The sequence below is a fragment of the Lissotriton vulgaris genome, chromosome 1_1 (assembly GCF_964263255.1).
Source record: "Lissotriton vulgaris chromosome 1_1, aLisVul1.2, whole genome shotgun sequence".
Lineage (NCBI taxonomy): Eukaryota > Metazoa > Chordata > Amphibia > Caudata > Salamandridae > Lissotriton > Lissotriton vulgaris.
Window position 1 is genome coordinate 1921691792 of NC_141685.1, and position 27737 is coordinate 1921719528.

The window sequence follows — 27737 nt, forward strand, 5'->3', positions numbered from 1 at the left end:
CATCGTTACATGACCCTCAGTGGTTTATTTTTTGTCAGGACCATGAGCTTAGTTTTAGAAATATTAATTTCGAGGTCATTTTCATTACAAAAGTCCACACATTTGTTAATAGCCATCTGAAGACCCATCTGAGTTTTAGCCAAAATTAGGGTGTCATCAACGAAGATTAAAAGGGGAAATTTGGTCCCACCCAGTGTTGGTGCATCTGTCGGGGTAGCTGAGAGGAACTTAACCACCTGGTTGATAAAAAGTATGAATAGGGTAGGGGCCAGGACCCTGTCTCACTCCACGGGTCACGGGGAAGGAGTCCGTTACCTGACCCTGGCGACCCCATCTAACTCTGGTGAAATTTTCCTCATGCATCCTAATTGTAAGATCTAGGAGGGCAGTAGGAACACCCATCCTCCTTAAAGCTGCCCACATCTTTCCTCTGGGGACCAAATCAAACGCAGATTTGAGATCCACAAATGCTGCGAATATAGTGCCTCCTCTCAAGAACACAGTTTTCCAGTAGATCATAACAAATCTGAGTATTTGGTCAACTGTGCTAATATTAGCCCCAATGATAATCACAAATTACACAGGGAACACTTGCAGGAGGGGAAACTGTTTGTAGCACAGGTAGCATGAAGATTACCTTATTTTAAAAGGGATGTGTCTCAAAGTGAGAACCAGGCTCTTGTTTAGGGAAGAACTTTGGAGCCATCTCCATTGAGTGACACAGGAAGTTTTGCAGTAACTCGCAAAAGTAGGAAGGATTTCTGTGGAAAAGTTGGCAGTATTGAATGAAGGGAATATTACAATTAGGGGTGGGCCGAATTTGTGTAGTCGCACTACGCAAAGTTCTTCGAAACTGTAAAAAATGTCGACGAGCTACGCAGAATTCTGCGAGCACGCGGAGTTGCTTGTTCCGCCCGTTCGCGATGCATTTTTCCTGTTCGGGGGATGCTGTTTGCAAGCTATGGGGGAAATATCTTGCCCTTGCAGTCGCAGCCATCTTGTTTCACTTGTCCAGCCCTCTTGATATGCGTGTTTCCTGTTTGCAAACGCGGATGTTCGATGGCTTGTCCGTATGATGTGTTTGTGATCACACACTCTCGTGTGATCGCGCGGCCAGACGCAAACGGATAGGAAAACTTGTCGGCGAATGCAGGGATCCCGGTATCACCATATCTTCAACAAAGCCAGCACAGCATCGCACCGCATCTCCAGAGAGTAATCAACATTTCCTTTGAGACAGCAACCTTCCCGGAAAGCTGAAAGCACCCGAGATCAACTCCTTACTCAAGAAACCCAAGGCGGACCCCAAGGACCTCAAGAACACCCGACCCATCTCCCTGCTTCCGTTCCCGGTGAAGGTCACCGAGAAAATCTTCAACAAACAACTGACCCTCTACGGTGAGGAGAACAACATCGTGATCCCATCCCAGTCCAGTTTCCGCAGCAACCACAGCACCGAAATGTCCTCATTGCCGCCACCGATGACATCAGGACCCTGCTTGACAAAGGAGAAACAGCGGCCCTCATCCTCCTAGACCTGTCAGTGGCCTTCGACAGGGTCTGCCACCGCACACTATGAACACCGAACACGCCTCTACGACGCCGGAATCCAAGAGAAGGCCCTGGACTGGACCATATCTTTCCTCTCCAGCAGAACTCAGAGCGTCTGCCTCCCCGCCTTCTGCGCCAAGGCCACCGAGATCATCTGCGGCGTACCCCAGGGCTCATCCCTCAGCCCAAAGCTGTTCAATATCTACATGGCACCCCTCGCCTACGTCGCCTAACAGCACGTCCTCAACATCATCTCCTATGCCGACGACCCCCAGCTGATCCTCTCCCTCACTAAAGACCCTCTCACCGCCAAAACCAACCTCCATGAAAGAATGAAGGACTTCGTCGAATGGATGAAGAACAGCTGACTGAAGTTGAACTCAGACAAGATGGAGGTGCTCATCCTCGGCCCCACCCCCTCAGCCTGGGACGACTCCTGGTGGCCGACGACCCTGGGAACAGCTCCAACACCGACCGACCACGCACGCAACCTAGTGGTAATCCTCAACTCCATCCTCTCCATGACAAAACGGGTCAACGCCGTCTCCTCTTCCTGCTTCAACACCCTCCGAATGCTCCGTCACCCAGGCCCTCGTCACCAGCAGGCTGGACTAAGGAATACACCCTCTTTGCAGGAACATTGGCCTAGCTCCTAAGACGGCTGCAACGCATCCAGAACGCCTTGGCACACCTGATCCTCGACATCCCCCGCCGTAGCCACATCACACCCCACCTGAGAAACCTGCACTGGATCCCTGTCAACAAGAGGGTAACCTTCAAGCTCCTCCTCCACACTCACAAAGCTCTGCACAACACCCGCCAGCATACCTCAACAGACGACTGGGCTTCTACATCCCCACCCGGCAGCTCCGTTCTGCCGGCCTCGCCCTTCCCCAGTTCCTCGCATCCGAAGAACAACCGCCAGCGGCAGATCCTTCTCCCACCTCACCGCCAAGACCTAGAACACCCTCCCACCAACCTACGGCAGACCCAAGACCTACTGGCCTTCAGAAGACTCCTCAAGACCTGTCTCTTTGATCAGTAGCAGCACACTCCCTCCCCCCCAGCGCCTTGAGACCCTCACTGGTATGTAGGGGTCAAAAATCATGGGAGCGTTTCTGCTACCTCTGGGGTCTTTTCAGAGTGTTCTAGCGTATTACTGACATACCTTGATCAGGGCGATATCTAGCCAAAAGCATTGTCTTGAACAAGGAGGGATGCGCAGACTAAGTAGGCTGTTCCTTCTTAAGGGCAGTTATATCTACACATCGTTTGAAAAATAAAAAATACAAAAGAAAGAGACATTAATGGTCCAAAGGGGTCTATGTCTATATAGAGTTAAAAAACAGCAGCAGGCTGTTCTCTAGTCAAAATATAAAGTCACATTATGGCCTACCTAAGCGGTGTCACCACAGTCCGGAAGAAAGAACGTGTATTATTACGGGAGTTTCTTTTAAAGGGGCGAATAGGAGGAGTCACCCACTTTTCACTCTCCTAATCTCATCAATTTATTCTGCCCCATAGGAGGAAAAAATAAAAAGGCCAAAAAAGACATAATCAGTCAAGTTATGGCATGTTTTTAGCCGCGGCATGTCAGCTAAATAACGTCATTAATACGCAGGAGCATAAAGAACCTCCATCAAAAAGAAGTTGATATGGCTGAGATTTCGATCAATACCTTATCACTATCGATCTAAAACCCCGATCTGGTCGACTGAATCTTTATTGCCTGTCATTGAGAAATAAAGTGCATCTTTACCAAATTAGTTCCCCCAGTAAAGGACTCTGCTTCAAAGGATCACAAACAACTTCTAGCTTTCAAAGGTTTATTATAAGTTGTAAGTACAAGCATCTCAAGATGAGATTCACCAAATACACGGGCCCAACTACATACACGTGTTCTCTGAAAGCCCTCAGACGAACAACGGAAACTATCAATACCAGTTCTAAAAACAATAGTGCCGTTAGCATAGACACGTATTGAAATCTATCGCTCATTACAGGCGGAAAGAAATTACAGGTTAGGCTTTCCCTACCCTGCACTAGATGGTATCCCTACTTAACCAGGTCTCTACCTATCAAAGGTGTCAGCAGTGAATGACTCCCATAGGAAGCCACCCACTCTCGAACTCTTGATGAAAACCTATAGTTCTCCAGTCATGACCCCTCTCTGCCTACCCATCCGCTCTCTTAAGGGTCCTCAGGCATCTGCTCTAACTCCACCCAGGGGTGCTGTCCCTAATACAAAATCACAACAACATTTAGGACGCCCCTCGTGAGACGCCCCTCACGTGGTGTAGCTTCTGGCTGTTTCCATGATGAGGCCTTGCGGTTAGAGTCGACCTTGCTTTCCAGACGCTTCTCCGGCCCGCTGATACCCCTTAAACATTCCGGAACCCTCCTACATGTCTGGTCCATTTCAAGAACAGGCTTCTATTCATATTTAATAATTGAATACCCCCTTTTCTCTTCCAGACAGACATTTGGAGCCAAGTCCCAAATCTTATGGTTTTCCACCTGCGTCACAACATTCCCCTTTCCAGACTAATACGTGTAAATCAACATTTAAAGCTTTCCAGCCCTACAACAGTTTTATAATATTCGATTTCTTCTTTAATTGTTAGCATGTTAATACTCTTATTCTACTGATTAAGTAAACACATCTGTAAATCAAAAACCCACTCATTAATTCTAAACATTAGTGCAATCCACATTGTATATTTCAGTCGCCTTCCCCCTCCCGCCTTGCTCAGGCCCTGAGGCCTACCACGTTCTACGTTTCCGTATGCCATCTTGCATTTGACAACTGCACAACATAGATTCAAGAATATTCACGTTGAATAAAATCACATAGTATCACATTTTGCGAATTAATAAAAGAACTCACATCTATATAATATAGTCCTTCTGAATAATATAATGTAATCATAACATGAGTGCGGTCCAAGAAATGAAAGGTATACCAGTCTGATTCCTTCTGTCATGGCCATGCATGAGGCCTGTCTCTTTCCGTGCTCACAGCACGCCATCTTCCTATTAGCAGCTACATTTAACATGGACCATGATTAATCACATCTAATAAAGTTATACATTGCACTCATGTCTTCATTAGTTCCACTTCTATATGCATTCTCTAAGTTAACCACATAATTTCAGAATATAGATGTAGTTACTATCAGCACTCATGGCATTTCTCTTCATGGTTTGTGCTTACTACGTATAAGTGTGATGCATTTCTACATTTTGGTTAGTTTGCGCTCTCTCAGTTCCCCCCTTTGATGACCTCTCGGGGTCATCATTAACATTTAAACTGCAGTGATTGCTAGCATAACCCGTTTCTGTGTTTGCAAAGCCCTCAGACTTCGGTACTGACTATCTTGTATGGCAGCCAATCTCTGCAGCTGTTTACTTCGAGCTCTCTCTGACCTTCTTGATCTGTACCATTTGAATACCCTCACCAATCCCCACAACACAATCCCACAGATCAATATTATGATGATAGGTTTCAGTATTTTCCACACAAAGCTTTTGCCTAAGGTGGTGAGCCAACCTCCTGCGTCACTTATCCCCTGGCCCACCTTTTCCCAGACATTTTCTCTGCTCAAGTCTTCGATCTCCTTGTGAATATCAGTTATGTTCCTAATAACTTTATCAAGGGGCTTCGAATTGTCTGGAATGTAGGTGCAACATTCTTGGACCTTCAAAGCCTTACAGACTCCGCCCTCTTTTGCTAATAGGACATCTAAGGCAAGACGGTTCTGAAGAACCATAGCCCTTATCGATTGCATCTCTCCTTCTACCAGCATTAAGGACTGAGCAGTACTGGCAGACAACCTGTCTACGACTGTTGCTAGCCGTCTAATTTTAACATCATTAAGAGCTAATCCCAGAAGTGGGAACACAGCTCCAAAGACATCTCCAACCATTTCTGCACTCACATCTCTCCTTCCTCTCGATGATGTCTTGCCCTCAATTATCTCTAAGTCTTGGGCATGATATATTTTAGGGAAGATAATTGCCAAGTAACATGAGCCATACCAATTATCAGGTAGCTTCACGTAGGCATTTCTCCCACATACAAAATATACGTTAGGAATCACTTGCATTCCTTTCAGGAAGTCTTTGGTGTAATACTCCAAATTGAAAGCATGTTCACAGCTAACCTCTCCCACGTATACATTTTCATAATACGTTTTGGCTCTATGGAGACATAACTTTCCTCTCTTTGTTCTATCTAAAGCTATTGGACCACTACTACCCTTTCTCTTGTGTGCCTTTTCTTCTTCGGTCCAATCCGTTTTCCATTGTCCTGATTTCTTCAAAATCTTTTGTCTCCTATTCCGATCATCCACCTGCCCTATGAACTTCTTCTCGACCTCTGACACCTTACATGTCAGGTTATTTCTGCGGGCATGTGAAGTGTCTAATGTAATCCAAGGAATGAAGAACTTGGCCAATCTGTCTTCACTCTTCCAGTAGTCCCATTTGTTCATTTGCTTATAATTTGGGACTTCTGGTAACACTGAGTCATAATTGGAGAAATAGTATTCAAAACTATCTCTCCCATAAAATATACTAAGCAATAAGCTACATGTAATGCCATAAGTCAGCGGGAGGTGATGATAACGAATGCCTTCATCCACAGATGCCGGCAACTGCATGCAGACATAGCAGTCCTTGACCTCCATGGCATCTACATATTCATACAGTAATTTTGCATAAGCATTTGACCTAAAGTCACCTTGGGACTCATCTACATGTAACCTGCGGGCTTCTGCAGCCAATAACGCTTTCTTGTGTGTGTTTTCCCCTTTCTCACCAGCAATGGTGGGTGTAAGCGCTTCTGCAGATGCCACATCAGTTACCTTTGCCTCCTCCTCACGTCCCTTTACATAAGAGACCGTTACCACTAAAGCTATTAGTATTATCACTCCTACTATTAGTGTACCTATTATACATTTCGCTCTGCGGTTCTGAGTACCGGCCTCCATTTCGTCAGATAGTGTGGTTCTCTCTTAACTCAGCACAAAGTTCCCTCCTTTTCTTCGTTCCTTTACTGTCTCTTTTACTCCTTTTGTCCTGAGAACCACGCAACTGGAAGCTGACAACCCTTTCCGCCAAAGTCCTTTTTAGTTCAAATACAGACAACCCTAGCCCTTCTCCATCATCTCAGGGAGAGTCCCTAAGAATCTCTGCTTCCTAGGCGCTAGGTAATCTTCTTTTCTTCACGCTTATTTACAAAGTCTTTTAAGCATCCACTATCAGGCGCTCGCCTGCAGCTTCGACAGCAAAGTTCAATATTTCCAGACGAAGGTTGTGCTCTTCTGCGGCTGATATCTTTGAACCAAAATCAGGGAATTGCAATTCTGTGAGAAACATGTCCTTTATCTTGCTGAGGCGGGGAGGACGGGGGAGCATGAATGTCAGAGACCCTTCTTGTTCGACACCGGGCACTAACAATCTTATCTCCACTGTCACGATGGGCTCAGAACTGGACACCACCACCGCTCTGATCCTCCCCGTCACCGGTTTCGAAGCCATCTGTCACCAGATATGTCCACTCGGGGGTGGAGTATCTTCTGTTAGGCACACGCACTCTTCTTGACCTCCTCAACTCTGGTGCTTCAGCGCCCTGAGCACCGTCTTCTGGGTCTGAGTCTTCTGATATCGGAGGAAGGGTTCTCTCCAGAGTTGACCTTAGGCTAGAGCTCCTTCTCTGCGGCCAATCAGCTTCTCCGCGTACCCTTCTACTCCTTCTTCTCCTCGTTGGTTCACGCTCCCTGTCAGACCTGTCAGTGTCTGACTCGTACTCCCAGCTACTTTCTCCTTCAGTAGCGTTGTCTGTTTCGCTGTTGTACTGACCGTCCTCAGCTTGGTCAGACTCGTTCCCTGCTTCCTCTGGCACCTCTACAGCTTGGCTAGCCCCCTCTATGGCTTCTCGGTCCGCCTCTGGACGTCTATCCGAGAGAGGAGCTGTTTCTATCAGAGGTGCTGGAACTCTCCGCGTATGCGACGCGTGGATCCAATTGGGCAGGCCTCCCACTTTCACGGCTGTGTTTGTGGTCAGGATGATCTGGAAGGGCCCACGCCAACGAACATCCAAGCAGCTGCTTCTTACGTGCTTCTTCACCAGGACCCAATCCCCAGGAAGCAAGTCATGACAAGGGTCCTGGCACGATGGTACCTCGGCAGCCTGCACCTGAAGGGACACAGAATGAATGGCGTCAGACAGTCCCTTACAATAGTCCAGGATCATATCATCTGTGATGCTAATCAATGCAGCAGTTGGGACAGAAGGTAACCTCATTGCTCTTCCCATCAGTACCTCATGAGGAGACAAACCAGTTCTCCTATCCGGGGTACTACGGAGGCTCATAAGGACCAATGGCAACGCATCAGGCCAACTCAAGGATGTTGATGAACACACCTTTGCAATTCTGGCCTTGATGGTGCCATTAATCTGTTCCACAATTCCTGAAGCTTCCGGTCGGTAGCTGCAATGTAGTTTTTGATCAATATTTAAAGCTGCGCAAATCATTTTCACAAGCGAGCTGTTGAAATGCGTTCCCCTATCCGATTCCAAAGAGGCCGGCACCCCGAAGCGCGGGATAAGCTCCCTGAGCAATATCTTAGCTACTGTGAGGGTGTCGCACCTGCGTGTAGGATATGCCTCAACCCATCTAGAGAAAACGCAAACAACCACCAGGATATAACGGAGGCGGCTGCACCTTGGCATTTCGATGAAATCTATCTGTATTCGGTTGAATGGACCTCCTGACCTCCCTATGTGGCTCAGTGCAACTGGTGTCTTCTTCCCTACATTCAACTGCTGGCACGTCACACAACGCTGGCACACTGCTTCAGCTGCTACTCTGAACTTGGGGTTAAACCAGGTCTGTCTAAACACTCTCAGCATAGCATCTCTTCCTAAGTGGACAGGACCATGTATTTGTCGGGCCATTGGGCTCACCATCTCATTGGGCAACACTGCTCTGCCATCTGCTGAAACCCAGAAATGGGCCTCCCCCACCACACATCCTGCTTTTTGCCATGTTTCTTTTTCACAGTCAGGAGCATTTTCTTGCATTTCCTTCAGTTCGTCCCAAGTATCAACAGTTTCCAATATCATCGCTAATTCAGTCCTTACATTTATTCCACCCACTTCCACCTCTGTGAAAGAGTATCCTGTCTCCGCGCAATACCGTGCGACTTCGTCGGCATATCTATTGCCTTGTGACACGAAGTCCATGTTTCTGGTATGCGCGGTACACTTTACAACAGCAATACCTGCTGGACATTGCAATGCTTCTAACAACAGGCGCACAAACTCTCCATTGCGAATGGGAGAGCCTGAAGAAGTCATGAAACCTCTTTGAGACCACAACTGCCCGTAATCATGAACTACCCCGTAACCATATTGACTGTCAGTGTATATGGTGACTCGGATTTGATTGCTTGCCAGGCAAGCACGCGTCAGGGCAATAATCTCGGCCACCTGAGCGGAGTGTACTCCTTCCAGGCATCCAGCTTCCACTACTCCAGTAATTGTGCAAACAGCATAAGCTGCTCTTAACTGCCCAACTTCGTCTCTTACACATGAGCCATCGACAAAGAAAATTTCATCTGGGTCGGTCAGTGGCTCATCTACGATGTCGGGTCTTGGTTTGGTGCATAGTTCAGTCACATCGAGGCAGTCATGGTCTGTACATTCTTCATCATCTTCGATATCATTTGGAAGTGGCATTAAGGTAGCAGGATTTAAAACAGAGCATCTCCTGAGGGTCACATTCTCTGCAGCCAGAATGACTTGTTCATAGCGCGTGAGCCTGCTATTCGTCAGATGCTGAGTTTTAGTCCTGGTCATCAACAATTCCACTGAATGGGGCACATGTACCTCTAACGGGTGCCCCATCACTATATTTTCACATCTCTCAATGCTGACACCTGTTGCAGCAACGGATTTGAGACATCCGGGCAACGCTGCGGCTACTGGGTCTAAAGTAGCCGAGAAGTAAGCGACTGGTCTACGGGCATTCCCATGGATTTGGACTAACACAGACAGCGCGCATCCCTCTCTCTCGCAGCAGTAGAGCAAGAATGGTTTATCGTAATCTGGCATTCCCAGAGCCGGAGCACGACACAAGTCCTCTCTCAGCTGCAGGAACGCCATCAAACAGTCTTTGTCCCATGGTACCGGATCACTCACTTCCTTGTGCGTCAGTTTTTGCAAGGGCTTTGCTTTCAGTGAAAAGTTTGCAATCCACTGTCGGCAATATCCCACCATTCCTAGGAACATTCTGACTTCTCTCTGTGTTTTAGGCGCATTCATCTTCATGATGGCCTCTATCCTGTCTGGTGACACCTTCCGTTTCCCTTTCTCAATTCTGTGTCCCAAGTACTGCACCTCTGTCAGGCAGTACTGCAATTTCCCCGGGGACACCTTATGCCCATTTTCGGCTAGATGGTTTAACAAAGCAATAGAGTCCACCCTGCAAGCTTCCTCTGTCTCTGACGCCACAAGGAGGTCGTCTATGTACTGGACCAGAACTGACCTCTGGGGCAGTACTAGACTTTCAAGATTTTTCTTCAGGAGCTGGTTGAAGATCGATGGGCTCTCTGTATACCCCTGAGGAATACGACACCATGTTAGGACGCGACCTTCCAGCTTAAATGCGAAAAGAAAATGGCTTTCTTCGTCCAAAGGGATCGAAAAGAAAGCCTGGCAAAGATCAATCACAGTGAACCATTCTGCTTGGAACGGTATCTGAAACAGTATCACTGATGGATTCGGTACCACTGGACAACATGAAACGACTATGTTATTAATCTTTCTAAGGTCCTGCACTATCCGAAATTTCCCATTAGGTTTCTGCAGACCCATAATCGGGGAGTTACATGGACTACCCACGATTTCCTTCAGTATTCCCTGCTTAATCATGGACTCAATCACGGGTTGTATACCTGCGATCGTTTCTGGTGTCAATTTATACTGAGGTGTTCTTGGGAACTCAGCATGAGGTTTCACTACAATTTTCACTGGGTCTACTCCTTTCACCAACCCAATCTCTTCCCCAGTGAAATCCCACACTTCTGGAGCGACTGTCTCCCTCAAGTCCCAGGGGAGCTCGTCTACTGTCAGAGTGGGATACAGCTCCACACATATTCTGGAATTCGCGACTTTAAAGTCTGCATCATCATCATTTGTCAGTACCTCCACTCCTTGCGGAGTACAGTATATAGTGCAGTTCAATTTGCACAAAAGGTCTCTTCCTAGCAGACATACAGGACTAGAATCGCAAACCACAAACTGGTGCTCCTCACTGTACTTCCCTATTTTCACCTGCACGGGCTCAGTCAAGGGACTGGTCATTCTCTTGTTAGCGACCCCCACCACTTGTATGGTCTCCCCCGACATGGGCAGGCCTGGGACTGCGGCTGATCTGATCGTGGATCGAGTGGCTCCTGTGTCCACTAGAAATGTCGTGGGGAACCCTGCCACTTCGGCCTCAACATAGGGTCCCCTTTGGTCTACTTCCAGGGCTGCCCCGAGGATGCAGTCATCTCTTTCCACTCTCTGTCCCGTTAGTGGGTCCACATAATAGCATTCCTCTCCTCCTACAAACAGGGGCATCTGTCTATATGTCTTACCCATAGTCCCTACTCTGGGTGCCTGCGGGAACTGGGCTCGGGGAGGAGGCCCCCCTTTGAGCACCTTTCCCTGGAATTGCGTTATCCCTCTTGTAGGCGCACCCTGAGTCTCTTCCTCTTCCACCTCTTGGTCTCCTATCTCAATATTATAGGGACACTCGCGTTTCCAATGCCCCAGCTCGTTACACTGGTGGCACCTAGTCGTTTTCTTTAAGGTAGCTACATCTATCCTAGGTCTAAAGGTGGAGTTCTCCTCATTGCCCTTGTTCTGGCTGTATTGTTTCCTTCCTCCAGTACCGGTTCCTGGTTGCTGTTGCTGCTGTCCTCCCTTTCCTGCTGCCTGCATCTGTACCACCATCAGTTTCTCCTTTAGTTTCTTAGCCTTAGAATCTATCTCATCACAGCAGTACCTGGCATACCTCAGTATTTCATCTAGGGGTTTGTTTTGCCAACAAATCAAGTGCTGCTGGATCATTAAACTAATATCCGGTCTCAGGCCTAGGACAAACTTGGACACAAACTGCCCTATGTCCCTCGGATCCATGACATCCAGACCGCTATACTGTTTAAACGCCTTCAGCAATCTCTCATAGTATTCGTGTACTGTCTCTTTGGGTTCCTGTCTCGTTCGGTCAATTTTTACCCAATCTATGTCTTGCATTGGCACTTTCTCTTTCAGCCACGTCATTACTCTTTCGAATTTTGCCATCACACTCTCAGCCGGCCCATTAGTCCTAGCGTCTCTCTCTGGCTCTATGATGGGCCACTCAGCGCTAACCTTGCATGCGGTCCACAAATCTCCTGGCACCACTATGTCAAACAGTGTGTTCAAATCTATCCATAGGACCTTTGAGATTTTTACGAACCTCTCAACTTGCTTATACCACTCCACAGGGTTTTCCCGCAGTTTGGGGAAAGAGGTGGTAAAAGCAGCTAAATCCCCCCTACTCCAAGGGACGTGGACGTAGGTCCCATTTGCGACTTCCCTCAAAGGGTATGTCTCTACTCCCTGCTGTCCTCCTGGGGTCATCATAAGTGTACTTCTCCTAACGGTCCCTCTCTTGGACCACCTCTCTTCCCACTTATCTAGGGCCCTCCATGTCCTTATTCCAGTGATCAGTTCCTTTATGTGTGTTTTCAATCCGATGGTTCGCCTCTCATCTAGGTCTCGGTCTGTGTAATGTAGCCTGTGGTTGCCTTGTAAGGCTTTGGTTCTTGACAGGTCTACCATATACTTGCCTGCTAGTTCCACTAATTTCTCATGGGTTGCTCTCGCCTTTCGAGTTACGTCCTTTGCTATGAACAGAATTTCATCCTGCTCATACATGTCTATTCTTTCTAGGGGCAGGGTACCATCTACCATGTCATCCAGATCTGACTTTAAGCTGGAGACATCGAGTCTTTTGGCTTTTATTTCTGCTCGCAATAATTCCTTCGAGGGAGGTTGACAGGTGTCTCTCCCATCCCAACTCCGGGCCCTACGTTTGGGTTCTGGAGAGTTGGGGAGTGCTCTCTCTTGTTCCCATCTCTCCAGATCCCAGGCTCGGCCATCCGACCTTGGAAGGTGATGGAACACGGGCCTGTTACCCCCCTTCTCACCTTGCCCATTCTCTCCTCTCTTCTCACAGTAAGTTTCTCTACTACTCTCCTTTCGGTCTCCATTCTCCCTTGGCCTCGTATCACTCAGTATCTGATACGATCCCTCCTGGTTTCCCATATTCCCTGGGCTGCGCTCATGTCCGTCGTCGCAAGGACTATGGTACGGCCTCTCGCAACTCCCACTCTGTTCCCTCCTGCTGGGCTCACAGTGGATACACTTAAAGCTATCCCTGTACTCCCGAGCCCTCCTGTCTTCTTCATTATGTATCGGGGGAGACACCCCCCCGTTCTCTGGGCCCCCATTTTCCAGCTTTGATCTACCTCCACTCCGGGCCCAATGGGTGAATCCCCTACTGTCTTTCTCCCTTCCGTCCCACTCCGGACTGCTCTCTTCAGCCCCGCAGTGAGTCCGGGCTCTGCTGTCCTGACTTTCCCTTTCAGCTTCTGCCGCTATAATGTTCTTTTGAGCCTCAACTGCCTCATCCCATTTCTTCATGTACTCGTTGAACTCCTGAAAAGATTTCCGTCCTGGTCCCCTCATATCCTCTGGCCATCTAATATCCCCCAGATCGCCTGTTGTGTGTGCTGGGGTGCTCCAATCTCTTGGTATCGGCAACTGACTTGGGGAATTGATCGTATCCTTCCTTCTTGCCATCTCTGCTCTTTCTCTGTCCCTTCGTACCCGCTCTTCCCCTCTAGCCCTGTCTGGGTCATATACCGACACTATAGGACCTATGGTAACAGGTACCTGTAGTGCATCAGGTAATGCGTAGGATGTGGCACACGCCGTTTCTGGCGCTCTTTGCACCACAAACCTCCCGACCACCTGTGGCACTTGGCTAGGCTGGGACAGTTCTTTCTTTGCAGCGGGATCCCAATCGGAACTGGGAAGCGGCCCATGCTCTCCTGCATTGCCCCCCCCTTTCTCGGCATCTCCTTCTGCTCTGTTATACGGAGGCGGCCTGTCTGTCAATAATCTGTTTATCAGGCTGTCCTCCGTCTCGCTCTCGTCATCCTCCTCTAGGGGGCTTTTATTTCCGGGCATCTCTAACACTGGATACAATTTGTTTACTTCCATGTTATGCGCCCTCCATCTTTTAGCATCCTCATCCCACTTAGCATCCTGTACTGCTCTTACCGAGCGTTTCACTCTTTCCTGTCGTCTGTTCATGTTCTTTTCATGCGCTGCCCTAATCCATGCATTAAGGGCTTCAAACTGTGTTGGTCTAGGCAAGGGTCTCGTAGCGGTCATAACTGCTTTTAGTCTGTGTAGCACCTCTAATCTATACGTCCCGTACTTCGGGAACGTGAGTTCCTCATTTCCATCTGTCATCTTACTCCACTCTGAAATCCACAGAATCGTGTGCAGCCCAACATTTACCCCCATGTAATGAGCTGGCGTACCCTCCGGCGGGGCTTCTTCCCCCTCGTACGATCCCCTGCGCTCTCTTTTAAACAGCGCTCTTAACCATTTAAAACACTTCATAATTATGCGCAAGATTTCCAGCTTGAATACTTTGTTTACTTCCTGATGACAATCCACCAATCCTAGCGCGACTTCGCTAGCTGGCCTATCGCAGCGCGGTCTTTCACCGGCCGACCAATCCCAGCGCGGCACCTTCTGACGTCACTAGTCTCCGCTTCGCAGCAGCACCCCTCCTTTCTCAACTCTCCTCGCGGTCATGCATGCGTCCCATTCACACACCGAAAAATGACTACTTCCGACCAAGCGGTCACTTCTCTCGACTGTACGTCCACAGTCTATCTGTAATTATTAACACAACTGACGAGATGTCTGTCGTCTCTCTGATAGGTTCTTTACGCACACAGTAACTTCCGACCAGCGTCTGTTACTCGCGCACTCACTCCCCCTATCTGGTCCTTCGAGTGGTCACTGGTACCTCATGACCCCCTTCACCCTGGTTAATAATTACTTCTGGGTGTCCGATACACCCGAACCACTTAAGCTCTCCTTGAGCCTAAGATTTCCACCGGTTGCGCGCGCTCACAACCTGTTCCACAGTCTCTCTACAGTCATTCAACTCCGCCAGACATTACAACATAGATACAATACAAGACACCGCAATCTTAACACGCATGACCCTTTATACTCACTCTCGACCGATACTGCTGCTTTTCTGTCTCACGTCATCCGGTCCTTCTTCCGCGGGCGGTTCTTCCGATCATCAATCTCTAGGGGCCTGGGGGTAATCTAACCTGGCCTAGATCACCTTCCTCAAGAAGGCAACCATTCTCTATAGCTACCAACTGATATGGCTGAGATTTCGATCAATACCTTATCACTATCGATCTAAAACCCCGATCTGGTCGACTGAATCTTTATTGCCTGTCATTGAGAAATAAAGTGCATCTTTACCAAATTAGTTCCCCCAGTAAAGGACTCTGCTTCAAAGGATCACAAACAACTTCTAGCTTTCAAAGGTTTATTATAAGTTGTAAGTACAAGCATCTCAAGATGAGATTCACCAAATACACGGGCCCAACTACATACACGTGTTCTCTGAAAGCCCTCAGACGAACAACGGAAACTATCAATACCAGTTCTAAAAACAATAGTGCCGTTAGCATAGACACGTATTGAAATCTATCGCTCATTACAGGCGGAAAGAAATTACAGGTTAGGCTTTCCCTACCCTGCACTAGATGGTATCCCTACTTAACCAGGTCTCTACCTATCAAAGGTGTCAGCAGTGAATGACTCCCATAGGAAGCCACCCACTCTCGAACTCTTGATGAAAACCTATAGTTCTCCAGTCATGACCCCTCTCTGCCTACCCATCCGCTCTCTTAAGGGTCCTCAGGCATCTGCTCTAACTCCACCCAGGGGTGCTGTCCCTAATACAAAATCACAACAACATTTAGGACGCCCCTCGTGAGACGCCCCTCACGTGGTGTAGCTTCTGGCTGTTTCCATGATGAGGCCTTGCGGTTAGAGTCGACCTTGCTTTCCAGACGCTTCTCCGGCCCGCTGATACCCCTTAAACATTCCGGAACCCTCCTACATGTCTGGTCCATTTCAAGAACAGGCTTCTATTCATATTTAATAATTGAATACCCCCTTTTCTCTTCCAGACAGACATTTGGAGCCAAGTCCCAAATCTTATGGTTTTCCACCTGCGTCACAACATTCCCCTTTCCAGACTAATACGTGTAAATCAACATTTAAAGCTTTCCAGCCCTACAACAGTTTTATAATATTCGATTTCTTCTTTAATTGTTAGCATGTTAATACTCTTATTCTACTGATTAAGTAAACACATCTGTAAATCAAAAACCCACTCATTAATTCTAAACATTAGTGCAATCCACATTGTATATTTCAGTCGCCTTCCCCCTCCCGCCTTGCTCAGGCCCTGAGGCCTACCACGTTCTACGTTTCCGTATGCCATCTTGCATTTGACAACTGCACAACATAGATTCAAGAATATTCACGTTGAATAAAATCACATAGTATCACATTTTGCGAATTAATAAAAGAACTCACATCTATATAATATAGTCCTTCTGAATAATATAATGTAATCATAACATGAGTGCGGTCCAAGAAATGAAAGGTATACCAGTCTGATTCCTTCTGTCATGGCCATGCATGAGGCCTGTCTCTTTCCGTGCTCACAGCACGCCATCTTCCTATTAGCAGCTACATTTAACATGGACCATGATTAATCACATCTAATAAAGTTATACATTGCACTCATGTCTTCATTAGTTCCACTTCTATATGCATTCTCTAAGTTAACCACATAATTTCAGAATATAGATGTAGTTACTATCAGCACTCATGGCATTTCTCTTCATGGTTTGTGCTTACTACGTATAAGTGTGATGCATTTCTACATTTTGGTTAGTTTGCGCTCTCTCAAAGTTAACAAAGTAAACTTTCTTATGTTACCTGATAAGCGGACGATGTCCAAGTTAGTGTTCGCCCTCGCTCTTCACAGCATTATTTTAGGCGATTGGAAAAGAGGCGATTAGACGTTCGGATTTCAACACAGGTTACCTAAATGTGCAGGGGCCAAAGTTAAAGTCAGAATCTTACCACTAAGAAATGATTAGGCTAACGTTACGGGCTTTAGATGCAGCGTGGTGCGCACTTACCGAGTGGCTACAAAGTAGCGTAGTCAAACGGGGAGTCTGGAAACCGGAAGCCCTCAGCACTGCGGAAACGCCAGGAAAAAGTCAATCCTCCCGTCTCTTTTTAAAGCGATGTTAATTGATAGCCTCCCATTACATAGCTTCTACCGGAGGAAAAGTCAGAGCTCAACGATAGACTAGGGAGTCTCTTTGGTGAGCCTAAAGAGTCGGCCATCTTCGGGAGGGGTTCAAGTATACACAAATATCCCTCCATAACTGACAGCTGCCCGGAATTTTTATCACAGGGCTAGTACAGTCCGAGTATAAGCTCAAAAAAGAAAAAATAGAATTATTAGCAATCCCCAACGTGAAAGGATCGACAATCCCAGGGAGGTCCCGCTCATATAGACTCTCGGGGACGAACCGGGAAGTTTTTCTCATTGTGCACTTAGATAAGTTGTGCGTTCCCACTGGGGGTTGAAGGATATAGGGGTCTCGCTTGAGTAAAGGCATAGATAGTCAGAAACTCCCCGGCTGGATCACTCCTCGGGTCAGGGAGCCAACGGTTAACGGATCCATGTCCAATGGTGGATCTAAGTAGGAAGTAACAGGTAAACGGTGGGTATGCAGGATCTAGGGGACAGTTGTCCCTTAGTTACTAGCAAGTTTCAGGACAAGATTCTGGCTAAAGGTATCTCTCATGCAAGTTACTCACGGTCTGGGGCGAATCCCGAATCAGGGTTTTGGGCTCAGGGTGAACTGAAGGGCCACAATCTACATTTAGGGATGACTATCCAGGTATGAAAATTATGTGATAGCATTAGGCCAAGGGCACTCGTCGTTTAGGCCCTTCTTTACAGAGTTTAGAAAAAATATCCAAAAGACCTAATTACAATCACAGACTAGCAAACAGAACAAGAACTACACCACACCACACCACCACCACCACAACCTCCTCAGTACATTCTTGGAAGAGCATCATGAGAAAGAAAGAAGATTTTCCCAACTGCTGGGGAATGAAGACTAAAGAACTCCTGGTGCCTGCTATCACCCAGGGACTGAGGCGGCTCTAGAGGATCATGTGGTTCATCTCCTGCTACTACCAAAATGACACAAAATTCCTTTCCTCGAAGAAGGTCTATTAGACCATCTGGGACAGTATCATGAATAAAAGCCTTGCTTGTAAAAATCAAAACGGATGCCAAAAATCCCGCAGAAGGATGGAGGGGCCATAGGAAAGACCAGAAGTTACTTTTTCAGCATGCAAACAATGTTGTGACTTAGTAATTGTTTTGACTTTCAGGGGGACATGGTGCTGAGGTCACTGCAGAAATGTTGCACCTCCAGCTGCCATAAATATCAGGTTAATTCAGTTGAAAAGAAGTCATCTCAATTGGGTTTTGCTGTGAAGGCATCTTATCTTGTTGCTCCATGCCCGCTCTAAACCACCCTACGCTGCCCTACTGGTTGTGATTTTATGAACCAAAAATGTTACCAAGTCTGAAGGTAGAACTTGAAACAGAGGAGAGTTGAAAGTTACCCTAGTAGAAAAGTCCGCTCAGTGACTACGAACAAGATCCAGGTGTTTTTTTAATTGGAGATTTGGTTTGGGAGCATGTTGATGATGTATCCAACTTCGATGAATTCTTGCCAGCTTCCACATCCTGCCTTGTTCTGTTAGAGGATTTTGAGAACCTGAAAACCAAGTCCCACTGTCAAAACGTTTTCTGATGTGGCCTGCTATGCTTACCTGATACCCTGCTCTATCATAGTCGGCATGAAATTGTTTGTAGATCCAGTCTGTTGCAAACACTGACTTTCAATTCATGGTTTCTGATTTCTTGGTGCTTTCTCCTTTAAAAACCTTAAAATCCTTAACTCTGGCTCCCCTTATTTATTTTAAACCATTATTGCTTCTTTTTGTTTTTTACATTGTTCTTGATTTTTCTAAATTGCTTTGGTAACTGTATTGAGGTGTGCACTTAAATATAATCTTCTTTGGGACTGCTTAAACTGAGCACACGTTCCACTTGGAAATTGCTTGCTGCTTGTATCAACACTGCCAAGAGTTGAACAGATACATACTTACCACTGTCTGGTGGTATAGCCAGAGTGTGTTTATTAAGTGGGTAGGAGTAAACACCTCCAAATGAAAAATCCACTGTCTGACAGTCAGAAGAATTGTTTTACATGGTCTGTTAAATATGCATAGTTTTTTCATAAACTGTCCATTTTCTACAATATTAAGACTGTTTCTGTTTGCTCATAAACATGTTAAAATGCAAAATAACTAGATGATAATTAAACAGAATGTGTCCACAAATTTGCCTTAAATTCAAAATAGCCACAGAACTTGTTTTTCCATACAATGTGATTTTGCTTTCCATTTGCCACTTTTTTAGCCAACATAATTTTGTTTTTTATTCCTGCAAAATTCCTTTGCCGCAAAGAATAGAAACATGATTATGACATTACTAGCATTGATTGGTTATGTATTCCACACATTAAAATGAAACTCAAGTAAATCTATCTAAATCAATTTCCTGTCATACCCCTGCACATATACCTAATGGTTCAGGTTTTCGTAGAGATACAGCAATTAAAACTGACATTGAAAGCTACGTTACTCATCTAAAATAGAAATGTTATTTCTTCAAACTGGACTGTAATATTTTTCTCTAGAGGGAACAATAGAGCCATTATTTACGATCATCAACTAAGGATATACAATTTAAGATGTTGCAAAATAAGCAAGCAAAAAGAACAGTCCAGTTCCTGGAATTCAGTTTCTACGGTTAGTGATTCCTCTGAACATTGCATGGCAATGTGTTTAGGCTAGTAGAAAGAAGCCGAACAGGATAACACTTTGCATCAAGGACTAGTCCAAAATCAAAGACACATAAAAATTGATTTGCAATACAAATTGGTAACAGAAACTCTCCACCAACCACCAAGTGTTTAATTTCAGCAGTAAGTTAATTTCCTTAAATATTGCACTTAATTTCAGCAGATGGGTACCTTATCCTCTAGTATGAAGTATTACTCCAAACCTGGAACATAATATTTTCATTCAAAATCTACCAAAGAATTAATTTATGAATTATTCAATTCAGAATCATTCTGAGGACTACTTCTGATATGTTCATGGAAAAATGTATTTACACATGCGTAATTTGAACTAGTTTAAGGTACAATCTTTATTAAAAGAGTGTAATTTAGCATAGCACTGCCTTTACATCGTTTTTGTGTTTCATCTATTTGTTTTCTCCCACTTAAGTTTTTTCACATAATAGTCACACACTGTACAAAGGTTTTTTTTAAAACATCTCTAAGGAAAAGTGAGACTGGTAATGAGCCATGGCAGCATGGGCTGCATGATAAATGTTAAAATTCCAAACTGCAAGGAAAATTTATTAACCATTATATATGCCCAGGCATATTGGGGAGAGGATGTAGCCTTACGGCTAGAGAGGTCAACTTCAAAGATGGGGAACTGGGTTCGAGTCTCGGCAACGTTGCTCAACATCCTGTGATTCTGGGCAAATTACTTAATCTCCCTGTGCATAACAAAAATGAATGTGTCCTTGTGTAACAAAACTGTTGCTATGTAAAGTGCTCTGATACCCGATATCTTCTGGTCTAGTTCGCGCTATATAAAACTAAAATAGTATGTATTGCAAAAAGTGTAGTTTTTTAATGCACCTTAACTTGTATTGCTTATCATATGAATACGCCGGATGCGCCGGATGCGAAGGAGCAGGAATGTAGCCATGACAGAAGTGTCTTCCTGAAGGAAGTTAACAGTGAAGGAGCCATGTTTTGTGTTCAAGAACTGCACTGGACCCTCAGGTCGATGGTTCTTTGTATCCGAGTGAAAGCATGGAGGGGAGAGAATTGATTGGCAGGCCAATCATTTCAGTTCCAATTTATTATGACTCTCAAGAATAAAAGACTCCCAATTTAGGGCCTCATTAGGATGGCGGACGGACCTGCGTCCATCCGCCACCCCGGAGTAGGAGGGACCGTCCGCAGGGGCAGCAGCGGTCCCTCCGTGCAGATTAGGATGTGACCACCACCCTGGCGGTCACATCCTGTATATTTAACATTGCGGCGGGAGCTGCTTGAAGCAGCTCACGCCACATTGTTAAATAAGCCATGTTTTCCTCTGCGTGCACGAAGCTGCAGGCACTGTGTGGTGCCTGCCGCTTCGTGCATGCAAAGGCAGGGGGGTACCATAGGTACTCCCCATGTGCACCCCCCACCCCCCTTCACCCCTGGGGGCCCACAACGGGCCCCCAAAGAAAAGTCCGTATGCCTTTCCACAGCGGAAATGCCGCAGTGGAAAGGCATAGGACCGATGCTATCCTAATATGGCTGGCGGTGTCTGATAGACAACACGAGCCATGTTGGAGCTTTTCCGCCACGGTCAGAAGGCAACCGCGACGGAAAAGCGGCGGACGGAAAAAAGATCCCCCAGCCATCCTAATTTGGCGGGGGGTCTTTTTTCTGTCCGCAGCGGTTAATCCGCATCCTCCGGGCCGGCGGTGGCTTCCACCGGCCCGGAGGATGCGGTTTAACCGCAATCCTAATGAGGCCCTAAGTGTGGTTAGTTTATTACAAAGCCAAGAACAACTGGAAATACAGACACCTCAAGATGAGGGTGTAGAAATACATTGGAACTAATACAAAGCCAAATTTGTGGGTGAAGTGTAGACGTTGCAATATGCACAAGATAATTAGTTTGAGAATCAGGATACAAAAGATTATCAAGCTGACATCCAGGTTCCCCTTCATTGCAAGTTTGTGGATATAAAGCATATGGGTGTCCCTCCACTAGCTCTAACATGACATCCCTTCATAGCATTTCCTAAGGCAAGATCAGTTGAGGTGTCAGCCCGTAAAGTCTTCCTAAAAAGTCTCTTCAAATCCGTTGTGTCATGTAGCATAAAGCTTCAGAGCTCGTTCCAAGATGCTCTCTCTCTCAAGGCAAGGCAGAAGTTCCCGGACACTCTAGTTCCAATACATCAATACCAGGGTGCTTTGAAGATCACACCATCCAGTCAGGCCACCTCCTCGTAGATAACTTTCCATTAGCCCGCACTGCTCCCAACCTTTGGCGAGATGACCTTGATTCCCAGGCTTGCCCTGATAAGCTAGTACAACGGTTCTCCATTATCAGTATCAATGTTCAATGTATCCCCTTCTCCCTAAGTCTAATTCCTAAAACAAAGATGTTATTCTAAGTAACAAAGAGGATTCTTCCACCTGCACCAGAAATGCGAGAAAGAACAAATCCAACAAGCACATGAAATTCATCTATTAAATCTAATGCGTGAGCTTCCAGGGAAAATGCATTTCAGGCCTACAGAAATCGGGCAACATAAGGAATGGCACACAGGGCTTGTGAAAATATATACAAATGATCACTTTTACTGAGCACTTCTAATTTAATTCATTACATAAGCACATCAAATACGTGAATAATTGTCAGCAGCATGTACAATTTCTGCATGTTATTGTCTTCAGCTAAACACATGTGGATTTGATGTAAATCTTTGCATGAAAATATCCCTTACATACCACAATTCACGTGATTACAGTTCACTTTCTAATGTCACATGTTAATATGACATTGAATATATGAATGTGCAGACTACTTGTGATTATGATGCAGCCCTACAAATGAAAACGCTAAATTTGTTAGTAGTCACCTGAAGAAGATATAAAAGAAACTTCAAGCTAATTGCATTCTCCAAACATTTACTTAGTTTGGGATGAAATTTGAATGGCATTACTCTTTGATGCAGAATTCCCAATAATAAAGCTACTATGTCTGCTCGAATACTTAAGAGAAATTTCGGGGGAAAATGCTGCTGCCAAGGTACAATTATCTATCACGAGTGGCTGCTTGCAGTCCTGGTTATGTTCTGTTGCATTTAGCATTATTTTCTTAGCGCAAAATTCATCCTTGTGTCTCTTTTGGATGGGAGGGTACATTTTGGGCTAGGAAACTCACAATAAATGCTGGGATTAAGTTGGGGGAAAATCGTACCCCAAGTACGCATTTAGAAATGCGGACTTCATATTCTTGCATAATTCTATGGAATCTCATGGAACTTTTTAAGTAATTCTGCATTCTACAGAATTACACTAGTTAAGCCCACCTCTACTGATCTCCACAAATATATGCTCTGTGTCTTTGAAATACTATCTGTACCCTGAAAAAGTCATGTCTCCTTTGGTTTAGCACAGTGGTGTTGATTCTTTAGTTCTAAAGGAATATACACACAAATTGCATGCTAGATAGATGAGAGCCATAGTCAACAAAAGCCTTTTTAAGTATCCTAAAATGTCAGATTTTTCAAGAAGGTCAAACATTCTGAAACATCTCTGAAGTGCATTCTGGATCTGTGTATTGCCAAAGGATTCAAGCTTTAAAATGATAATGTTCCATGATAAATTTTCTAGGAGGAAACTAAACTTCGCTGGAGCTGAGTAAAAGGTGGTCTCAAAAGTAACAAGGTGGTGTGTTATGCATTTATTTATGAATTAGAACAGGCAACTTGAAAGTACTTTCTCCTTTAAGAGAAACCAGTAAATGGATGTAAGAATGGATTTCAAATGATCTCTTCAGTTGAATAATCTTGTTTAGCCAAGTTGCTAAATTTTGAAGGACTTGAACTTTATTATTTCAGAATTTCCATTGAGGACCCCCTCAATGTGACTAGTTACTTGTAAACTTCTATGTGACCTAGAAGGACATGTGACGGTTATATTAACAAAGACTTCTTTTTTGTTTAATGTAATCAATACATCATTTCATTAAGCTGATACCTTGAAGATTTAGAAAGTTCCAGAGTCCCATTTCTGAATATTAAATGCAAGAGCCCTGCAAAGGGCTAACTAACACCTTCAAAGTGATGACTTCCGGTGTGCAAGTAGCGTGCCTCATGTAAATCAGGGAATTTATGTTACTCAAGAGTATGTACCCATTAAATAAAATGACAGACCGAGCATAAAGGTTTTTCCAAATTTCCGTCAGAGATGCAAATCATTAGCTTGCTGAAAGCACATCCTCCAAAGCAGGCTTCTCTAAGGAGTAGCTCCCCAGCTACCCTTGAGTAGCTCTCCTGTGTGAAATTCCGCCCTACTAAATAAGAAGCTGTTGCTAAGCTGAATTATTATTTTTATAATAAAATTGAAAAGTGATTATTCAAGATGAAAATCTGTGCATTTGCAGAACTCATAAGATGATGTTTGGATTTCCAAAATACTTTTAAAGCTGAGTGATAAGTCATGTGACGTTCAGGTGACTTATTACTAATATTATTTCCTTGGTGCTATGAGCATTGAAGCTACAGTTGGTATATATTACCTATGTGAAAGGATTTCAAATTGACACTTTTCTAAGTTACTGCAGGCAACCCTTCCTAATGCACTGAGGTGAGGCCAGTAATACACATATACATATCCCTCAAATCAAAAACTTTTGAGTATTGTGATAAATGTTTCTTACGACACTCAATTTGGAGGCTGATTGATGAATTATTTGAGACCGAGGTCTATCCTCTTGGCTTCCAGTAGCAACAGATTATAAATGCAGTACCTATAGACATCAAGTGACTTTTGAAAGGCTATACAAAGAACACATGAACAGAAGTAAAACAGAAATTACCAAATTAATCAGAAATCAAAAGTAGCCTCAGTAGACATTTAAAAGGGCATAGGATGTCAGAATTAAAAGGCATAGATTTAGTTTCGTACACACCACAATTTTCTCTTTGATTGCCTTGTAGTCAAGGAGGATATTTTTCAAATGTTTGCATCTTTGGAAATGTTTGAATTTAATCTTGCTCTCATCTCAGCTTGGCATCAAAGGATAGGCATTTTTCCTTGGCACAAGTTGATTACTTTTCCAGAGGGATAGGCATAGGATTTGTAAAGGATTCTGACATCAAACTGTGATTACATTTTTAACAAATGTACTCTCAAGACAGCCTTTTCACAAGCAGATAGTGTCAGGCAGTGGAATCCAATTTGTGTTGCAGCCGATGAAAGAATGTTTTAATGACACAAACATTGTTCAAGACTGGGTGAACAGTTGCCCAATTTATTGGAAGGTGAGGCTACGTTACACAAGACATGTGGGGCCAGCACATTGTTTAGGGATAGCTGATAGATTTAGTAGGGCTACCGAATTTTTCAATAAAGTTAGATTTGTGTGGAAAAGGAAGAATTGGTGGATCAAGAAGTAAAGAGGTTGTTGCAGAATGGTGTGATAGCATACATTTTAGTAGAAACAAGGTCCCTCACAAGTAGTATATTACGTGGGGAACAGAAGGAAAAAGGTAGTAAGCCATTGAAAATTTGTGAGAGCTGAACGATTATGTTGGGTATTACCATTCTAAGATGGAAGAATCAGTCTGTTGAGAAACTTGTTGAGAAAATTAGTTTGGTTGACATGGTTCAATTTGAAGGGTTCTTACTTGACCCTGCCCGGCTGTTGGTAACTTCAGGAATTTCTTCAGTTTCTTTGGTGATAAAAAATGTTGGCTGAACTAGTTTTAGCTTTTGTCTAACTTCAAGACCAGGCTGTTTTACAACTACTCATGCTTGCAGTGCAAAGTACACGGAATTATGGGCCAAATGTATTAAATGATTTTGCAATTGCAAACCCTGAAATTTGCAAAATCATTGGGTTTGTCTTCTCAAAATTCCCTTTTTGTAATAAACAAAGCCCATTTTACTAGCAGAAAAATTTTTTTCATTTCAAGTTCAAGAAGTCTTTATTCGATTAATTCATCATAAAAGACATAAAATACAATATAACACATGAAACATTTAAAAAAAGTATTAAATCATTGGCATCAAATCAACTTCTTATAGAACTATACAAAAGTTTAAAAGGGTGTCGAGCACGACCATACTACCACAGTATACACAATATTTAGACAATCACCACTGGGTTATTTTTGATAAACCTACATCTGAGCACCCAGGCCCACCCAAGAAACTTTGCGACCCCCACAACAATAAACGGTTCCAGGTTAGTTTTTAACAGTCTCATAGCTTCCACAGCCGATCTGGTGCCTAGTTGTCTACATACCGGTTTAAGCCATTTGGCTCTGGGGGCTATATATAGTGGGCACACATACAAAAAATGATTCAGACTTTCCCCAATGCCATGACACTTAGGACAAAACCCCGATCTATCTGTTCCCCACTTTTTGGTGAAGTCCCCTATGGGAAGTGAACCACATCTAAATTGAAAATATAGTTTGCGGTCCAATGGTTTTGTAATAGTGTCCCAGTACCCTTCTAGCATGGGAGTGTCTTTATGTACAATAAACAGTCTAGAAAGACTGCTCGAGCTCATTTTTAAGTAGGTGTTGTGCGTCACCCAATCCCAGTAACATTTTTTAAGTTCATTTTTTGATGGGAAATTGGCTGACTCGGGCGAGCACCACAACTCACCAAAGCCCAAAGAAAATAAGGTGGCCTTGAGATCTCTAAACCATCCAATTTTAGTGGCACCAGGACTATTTTTTACCTCCAGGCAAGCTTCTGCATAATGTTGGAGTTCTGGCGTCGTCCACAGGCGGCGCCAAAATCTTAATGGGCGAAGTCTTGCTTGATCCTCCACCGTGTGGCACCCCAGATCGTATAAAAGGGGGATTAATGGAGTTGACTGAGGCAAACCTGTTGCCATCCTTAAAAACTTGTTTTGGCATGTTTTAGCGAGTCCAGATTACTTCCACCCCAGAGCTCTGCACCATAGAGGACTGCTGATAAAACCTTTCCTCCATAGATCTTAATAAGCGGCGACATAGGCCTCGTGAATGACCCTTTGTGTTCCTTGATCAGAGCCCCGCCCAACTGTTGGTGTTTCATGGTCATGAGCTCGATCTGATGGGTCCAACTCAAGGTGCCACTATAGGTAACTCCCAGGTAAGTGAAGTACTTTGTCTGTTCCAGGGGGGTACCCCCCATGGTGACCCTAGCCTTAACCTGTTTGTGCCCCCTTAGAACCATGAATTTGGTTTTGGACACGTTCACCTCCAACTCATGTTCGCTGCAGAAACTCTCGAACCTTGACAGTGCGTTCTGTAGGCCCTGTCTGGTTCGTGAAATCAAGAGAGTATCGTCAGCGAACATGAGCAGGGGGATTTTCATGCCAGCCAAACTAGGAGCATCCGTGGGAAAGTTGTCAAAGTACTTGGTAACTCTATTGATATATAGAGAAAACAAGGTAGGTGCCAAAACACATCCTTGTCTGACACCTTTCGCCACTGGAAAGTTCTCTGTCACCTCACCGGGTTTGCCCCATCTTACAAAAGCATATGTCTCTGCATGGAGGTTCACTATAAGGCGGACCAAAATAGGAGGCATGCCCATTTCTAGTAGGCAGTTCCAAAGCCCGGCCCTCGGGACAAGGTCAAACGCAGACCTACGGTCTACGAAGGCCGCAAATAAGTTTCCTTTACCCAGGGTAACCGTCTTCCAGTGTAGGAGCATAAAGCGAAAAGCCTGGTCCAGGGTGCTAGCATGAGGTCTAAACCCAGCTTGAAGCGGGGTAAGAACGTTGTAATCCTCTATCCAGGCCTGAACCCTTGATAGAACAAGACGGGTTACGATCGTCTGTACCGCGTCAATAAGACTGATCGGCCGGTAGTTCGATGGAACCGACCGGTCACCCTTCTTAAAGATGGGCAAGATCTCAGCACCAGCCCATGAATCAGGTACCTTGTCACCCCTGGCCAGCGCATTTACCAATTGCAATAGATACGGTACCCATAAATCTTGGTCCTGCTGGAAAATATCTGCTGGGATACAGTCCGGACCAG